Here is a 6000-nt window from a genome sequence, read left to right as displayed (position 1 = left end):
AATATGCAGCCTTCTTTGCTTAACTTGTCATAATCTCAGAAATTAGCTTGGAGTAAAATGTAGCGTCAGTTTTGAGGATTATGAGGGGAAAAGGTCAAAATGGGCTATTTTCCTTTACTGGTTAAATAGGATATACGTATATGTCGCTTTTGCTTACTGTGTTGCGAAAGGATTTGGTAGTTTGAGTTGAAAATCTAGCGGCAGTGTTACCTATGTGATAGGTCACAATCATGCATTTGCCTTTTTTGTATTTTTTCTTTGTTTAGTTTTACATATTTTTTCCTTTTTATTTTTTTTTTGTAAATATTCATGCTTTGTAAATATTTTCATAATTTTGTAAATATCTGGAAATTTGTAAATAATTATGCTTTAACTCTAGTTTAAATGTAAATAAACTAATGTGTAAATATAATCCTTTTCCCTCTATCCTTCGATACCAGTTACTCTTAAAACCACCAATGAATTAAATAAAAAAATATGAATTTGTAAATATAAATAATTTAAATTTGAATTTGAAATCCTCCTATAAATCCTCTGGTATCGCCATTCCCTCCTTATGCACAAAAACATGGCGCGAGATACCAACCATACGGAAGCAAAACTCTCCCGGGAAATGTTCCGTATCCATGGCTACTGCTTCGTCATGATTTCGAATGGGGAATTTTGCATATAAGGCGATGCAAGAGGAGCCAACGAGATCTTTCCGGTAACAAATTTCCGACCGTTATAACAGTCCGTAATTACAATTTATCCTTGCTATTCATAGGAACAAAATTCCTCTAATTTCGTGTGTGACCAATCAGCATACAATTTGGTTTCTTGGTGCCAGAGTGTTCAGCGAAGTGGTCGGAATATCGACGAGTGCCCGAGCGTTCAAGCCCAGCTGGAAAAATCCCGTAACCAAAAGGTCGAAAAACGGTTTCTCACCCGTCAGCAGTATCTACAAGTCTGACCGACTGCCGCCGAGAAGTAGTCAACCCGGTCGTAGCCAATAGGTCGAACATCCTCGGCCGGCGAGTAATCTACGCAGCTGGTGTGGTCAGGTGAATTTTTGTGCAATCCCTCATAATCCGTTTAAAAGAAATCCTTGTAAATATATAATACATTTAACCCTTTAATTTAAAATCAATATATACAGTTTAGAGCATAATTATTTCAAGCGTAATTCCATTTTCTCTCTCTTTCGTGGTGGTGAAGTAGAATTCGTGAAGCAAGTGTGGGTTGTGAGTCTGCCCTTTAATGATTCTCCCGGATAGACCCTGAGAGGGCTGAAGTGTAAATAGTTTGTATAAATTTGCTTATTAATTAGTTTTTTTTTTAAATTTTGAATTGAAGTTTTTTGAAGTTTTTCTTAGTGTTAAATTTCCTTTGTTTTTCTAGTCTAGCTTTCTTCTTATTATTAAAATTTAAATACCAAATGAATTACCAGAAATAGTAGTGAAATAGTAACAGCAGTAATGTGAAATATCGTAAAATTTCCATATATTCCGAAGAATAGTGTAAAAGGGGTAAAATGGGCTATTCACCGTGCTACGTTAAGCTTGATATATGCATCTGTCAATTTTCCATACTATTTTACAAAATAAATTATATGTTTAAAGTTTAAAATCGAACTGCAGTATTCAGAAAAACCGTAAAATCTTCGTATATAGCTAACTATAGGAGAGAAAGGGAAAAATGAGCTATTTACCATGGTTCGTAAACCATGATTTACGCAGATGTTGCTTCTACTTACTGTACTGCGAAGGATTTGGTAGTTTGAGTTGAAAATCTAGCGACAGTAATGTGAAATATCGTTAAACTTCCATATGTATCAAAGTGTAGGGGAAAAGGGGTAAAATGGGCTATTCACCATGGTACGCTAAGCTTGATATATGCATCTGTCAAATTCCCATACTATTTTACAAAATAAATTATATGTTTAAAGTTTAAAATCTAACTGCAGTATTCAGAAAAATAGTAAATCTTCGTATAAAGCTAATTATAGGGGAAAAGGGGCAAAATGAGCTATTTACCATGGTTTGTAGATCATGATTCACGCATATGTTGCTTTTACTTACTGTATTGCGAAGGATTTGGTAGTTTGAGTTGAAAATCTGGCGGCAGTAATATGTAATATCGTAAAACTGCCATATATGAAGAAATATTAGGGGAGAAGAGGTAAAATGGGTAAAATGGGCTATTCACTATGGTACGCTAAGCTTGATATATGCATCTGTCAAATTTCCATACTATTTTACAAAATAAATTATATGTTTAAAGTTTAAAATCTAACTGCAGTATTCAGAAATATAGTAAAACCTTAGTATAAGCTAATTATAGGGAAAAAGGGGCAAAATGAGCTATTTATCATGGTTCGTAAACCATGATTCACGCATATGTCGCTTTCACATACTACTGCTTTACAATAGGATTTGTCGGTTTGAATTGAAAATCTGGCGGCAGTAATATGAAATATCGAAAAACTGCCATATATGAAGAAATAATAGGGGAAAAGGGGTAAAATGAGCTATTCGTCGTAGTTCGCATAGTTCGATTTATCCCTCAGTCCATTTCGCAAACTTTTAATGCAATTCATAGTAAATCAAGTGCCAGTTTTGAGGAATTTATTGAAACTATCAAAATGTCTAAATTATAGGGGAAAAAGGGGTAAACTGGTTCATTGGTCAAGTTTGTCCAAAAATATTATTTTTCATATACATATTTGGTTTGCCGATGGGTTTTCGATTATATAATTCATCGATTTTAATCAGCAGAAGCAAATAAACTCCTAAAAACTCTAGTTTTCATATCAGAAAGGAGAAAATGGGGCAAAATGAGGTACTTCCGATGGCGTGCGGTGAATGAAAATGGCGCCATTCGATTCCTCGCATGTTTTTCAATGAAAATAGCTACTTCCCAGCTCCTGAAATCAGCGGCACGAAATAAGTGCGATTTTGGGTCGGTTTTTGCCCACTGTGCATTGGCATGCAACTCTTCGTTAAGCTATTTTCATTAAGGGTTTCTTTTGAATAATTAAAATAAAACGTTCCAATCATCAGTGAATTCAGTGAAGCACAACTCTAACTGCCATAATCAAAATACAGATAAAAAAGGAATGAAATAATTTTTGACGTATACAAATTATGACAATAGCTTGATGGGCGACGATGAAGGGCAACAAAAGTGTTTAGTTTATATTTTCAAAAGAGATTCTCAGCCTTGGGCTCCTTCATTCCCGAAACAAAAGTACGTTGCCTTCTGCTTGCTATAGTACACGCGATTCGGTTGTGACAACGTAGGTAATTCAAGTTTTGACAATCAGTTCTCGTTTATTCTTCAAAGATGTAACAAAGTTCCTTCAAGAAATTTCGTCGGAATTTCATATGGATTTTTTCGTTCGAGTTTTCAACGGAATTTTCTTTGGAGTTTCCTTTTGAATTTTAATCGGAATTTCCTTCGAAATTCCTTTTAAAAAATTTTATTTGACTTTTCTACGAAATTTCCTTTTTTTCTACGGAATTTTTATCAAAATCGGAAATTTATCCTGAATTTGCTTCGGAATATCCTGTGGAATTTTCTTCGGTATCTTTAGAAGTGCCCTTTTGAATTTTCTGTGGTATTTCCTTCGAAATTTCCTATGAAGTGTCCTCCGGAATTTCATTCTGAACTTTTCATTGGAATTTTCTTCGAAATTTACTTCGGAGTTTCTTTTTGAGTTTCCTTCGAAATTTGCTTTGGAGTTTCCTTCCGAATTTATTCTAGAGTTTGTTTCGGAATTTCCTGTGTTATTATCTTTAGAGCTTCCTTCAGAATTGTATTCGAAATATTATTTGGAATTTCTTTCGAAGCATTGGAATTTACTTTGGAAATTCCTTCGAAATTTTCTTTGGAGCTTTCTTCGGAATTTCATTTGGGATTTCTTTTGAACCTTTGAAATTTACTGCGGAATATTCTTAGAAATTTCCTTTACAATTTTCTTTGGAACTTCCACAGAGTTTTCTTGAGAATTTCCTTACAAATTTGCTTTGGATATTCCAGAGAAAATTCCTTAGAAATTTTCTACGAAATATTCTTTTAACTTCCTTTTTTCATTGCAATTTGCTTCGGGATTTGCTTTGGAATTTTCTTTGGAATTTCCTTAGAAATTCCCTTTTGAATATGCTTTGGATATTTTTCAGAATTGTCGTCGGAATGTCCTTTGGAATGTGCTTCAGAATTTCTTTTGCAATTTTATTCATTTTTTTTTAATTTTTTTTTTCGGGATTTCCCTTGTATTTTCGAAAGATTCCATCGAAGTTTCCTTTGGAATTTCTTTTGGAGCTGTAATCTTTTCTTCGAAATTTCCTTAGAAATTCCTTTTTGAATTTCATTCGGAATTTGCTTTGAATTTTTTTATGGAATTTCCTATGGAGTTTTCGGAAATTCCTTTGGAATTTTCCACGGATTTTTCTTCGGAATTCCCTTGGGTTTTTTTGGAATTTCCTTTGGAATTTTCTACGCAATTTTCGTCAGAATTTCTTCTGAAATTTGCTTCGGAAATTCCGTTGGATTTTTTTTAGTTTCCTTCGGAATTAACTTTGGAATTTCCGTCGAAATTCCCTTAGTATCCTTTAAAATTCCTTTGCAGTTTTCTTTGGGGCTACTTATCAAATTTTCTTCAGAATTTTCTTAGGAATTCCTTTATTACTTCCTTCAAAATTCTCTTTGAAATTTCTTTCGGAATTTCGTTTGAAGTTTACTTCCAAATTTGTTATAGAGTTTCCTAGGAATTTCCTTTGAAATAACCTTTGGAATTTCCTATGGAGATTTCGAAATTTTATTTAGAAGTATTGATTGGAATTTTTGCCTTTGGACTGTTTTCCGTTGAATTTTCGCGGAATTTACTTTGGAATTTCCTTCGTATTGTTTTTTCGGAATTTTCTTAGGAGTATCCTTTAAAATTTCTTTGTATTCTTCGGAACTTCATATCTCATTTACTTCAGAATTTCCTTTGGAATTTCTTCATGAATTTCTTTCAGTAAGTTGCTTCAGGAAATTATTTTGGATTTCTTTGGAATTACTTTCGGAATTTCCTTCTTCAGTTCTTCAAAATTTTCTTCGGCGTTTCCTTTGGAATTTCTTCTGGAATTGCCTTCAGAATTTCCTTTGGAATTCGCTTCGGAAGTTCCTTTGAAATTTCTTATGGAATTTCCTTTGCAATTTCTTTTAGAGCTGGCTTCGGAATTTCATTTGGAATTTTCTGCGCAATTTTCGTCCGAGTTTTTTTTGGAATTTGCTTCGGAACATCCTTCAAAAATCCATTCGGATTTATTTTTCTGGAATTTCCTTTTGAATTTGCTTTGGAATTTCTTTCGGGATTTGCTTTGGAATTTCATTTGGAGCTACCTTCGGGATTTGATTTGGAATTTTCTACGTTATTTTCGTCGAAATTTACTTTGCAATTTGCTTCGGAATTTCTTCTAGAGTTTTCTTCGGAATTCATTTTGGAGTTTCATGCTAAATTTGATTCGGAATTTGATTTGGAATTTCTTTTGAAGCTTTGAAATTATTTCGGAATTTTCTTCGGAAGTACCTCTATAATTTTCGTTTCCTCTGGAATTTTCTTCGGTATTTCCTTCGGAATTTTCTCTGGAATTTCCTTCGGAATTTTCTCTGCAATTTCCTTCGGAATATCCTCTGGAATTACCTTCGGAATTTCCTTTGGAATTTCCTTCGCAATTTCCTCTGGAATTTCATTCGGAAATTACTTTGGAATTTCCTTCCGTATTTCCCCTAGAATATTCTTCGAAATTATCTCTGGAATTTCTTTCGGGATTTTCTCTGGAATTTCCTTCAGAATTTTCTCTAGAATTTCTTTCAGAATTTCCTCTGGAATTTCCCTCGGAATTTCCTCTAGAATTTCCTGCGAAATTTTCTCTGGAATTTCCTGAGAAATTTCGTCTGGAATTTCCTTCGGAACTTTCTCTGGAATTTCTTTCGGAATTTCCACTGGAATTTCCTTCGGAATTTCCACTGGAA

This window comes from Aedes aegypti, chromosome 1 (assembly GCF_002204515.2).
Source record: "Aedes aegypti strain LVP_AGWG chromosome 1, AaegL5.0 Primary Assembly, whole genome shotgun sequence".
In the NCBI taxonomy this organism is placed as follows: Eukaryota; Metazoa; Arthropoda; class Insecta; order Diptera; family Culicidae; genus Aedes; species Aedes aegypti.
The sequence above is the reverse complement of the archived record's forward strand: the minus strand, read 5'-3'. Positions refer to the sequence as shown.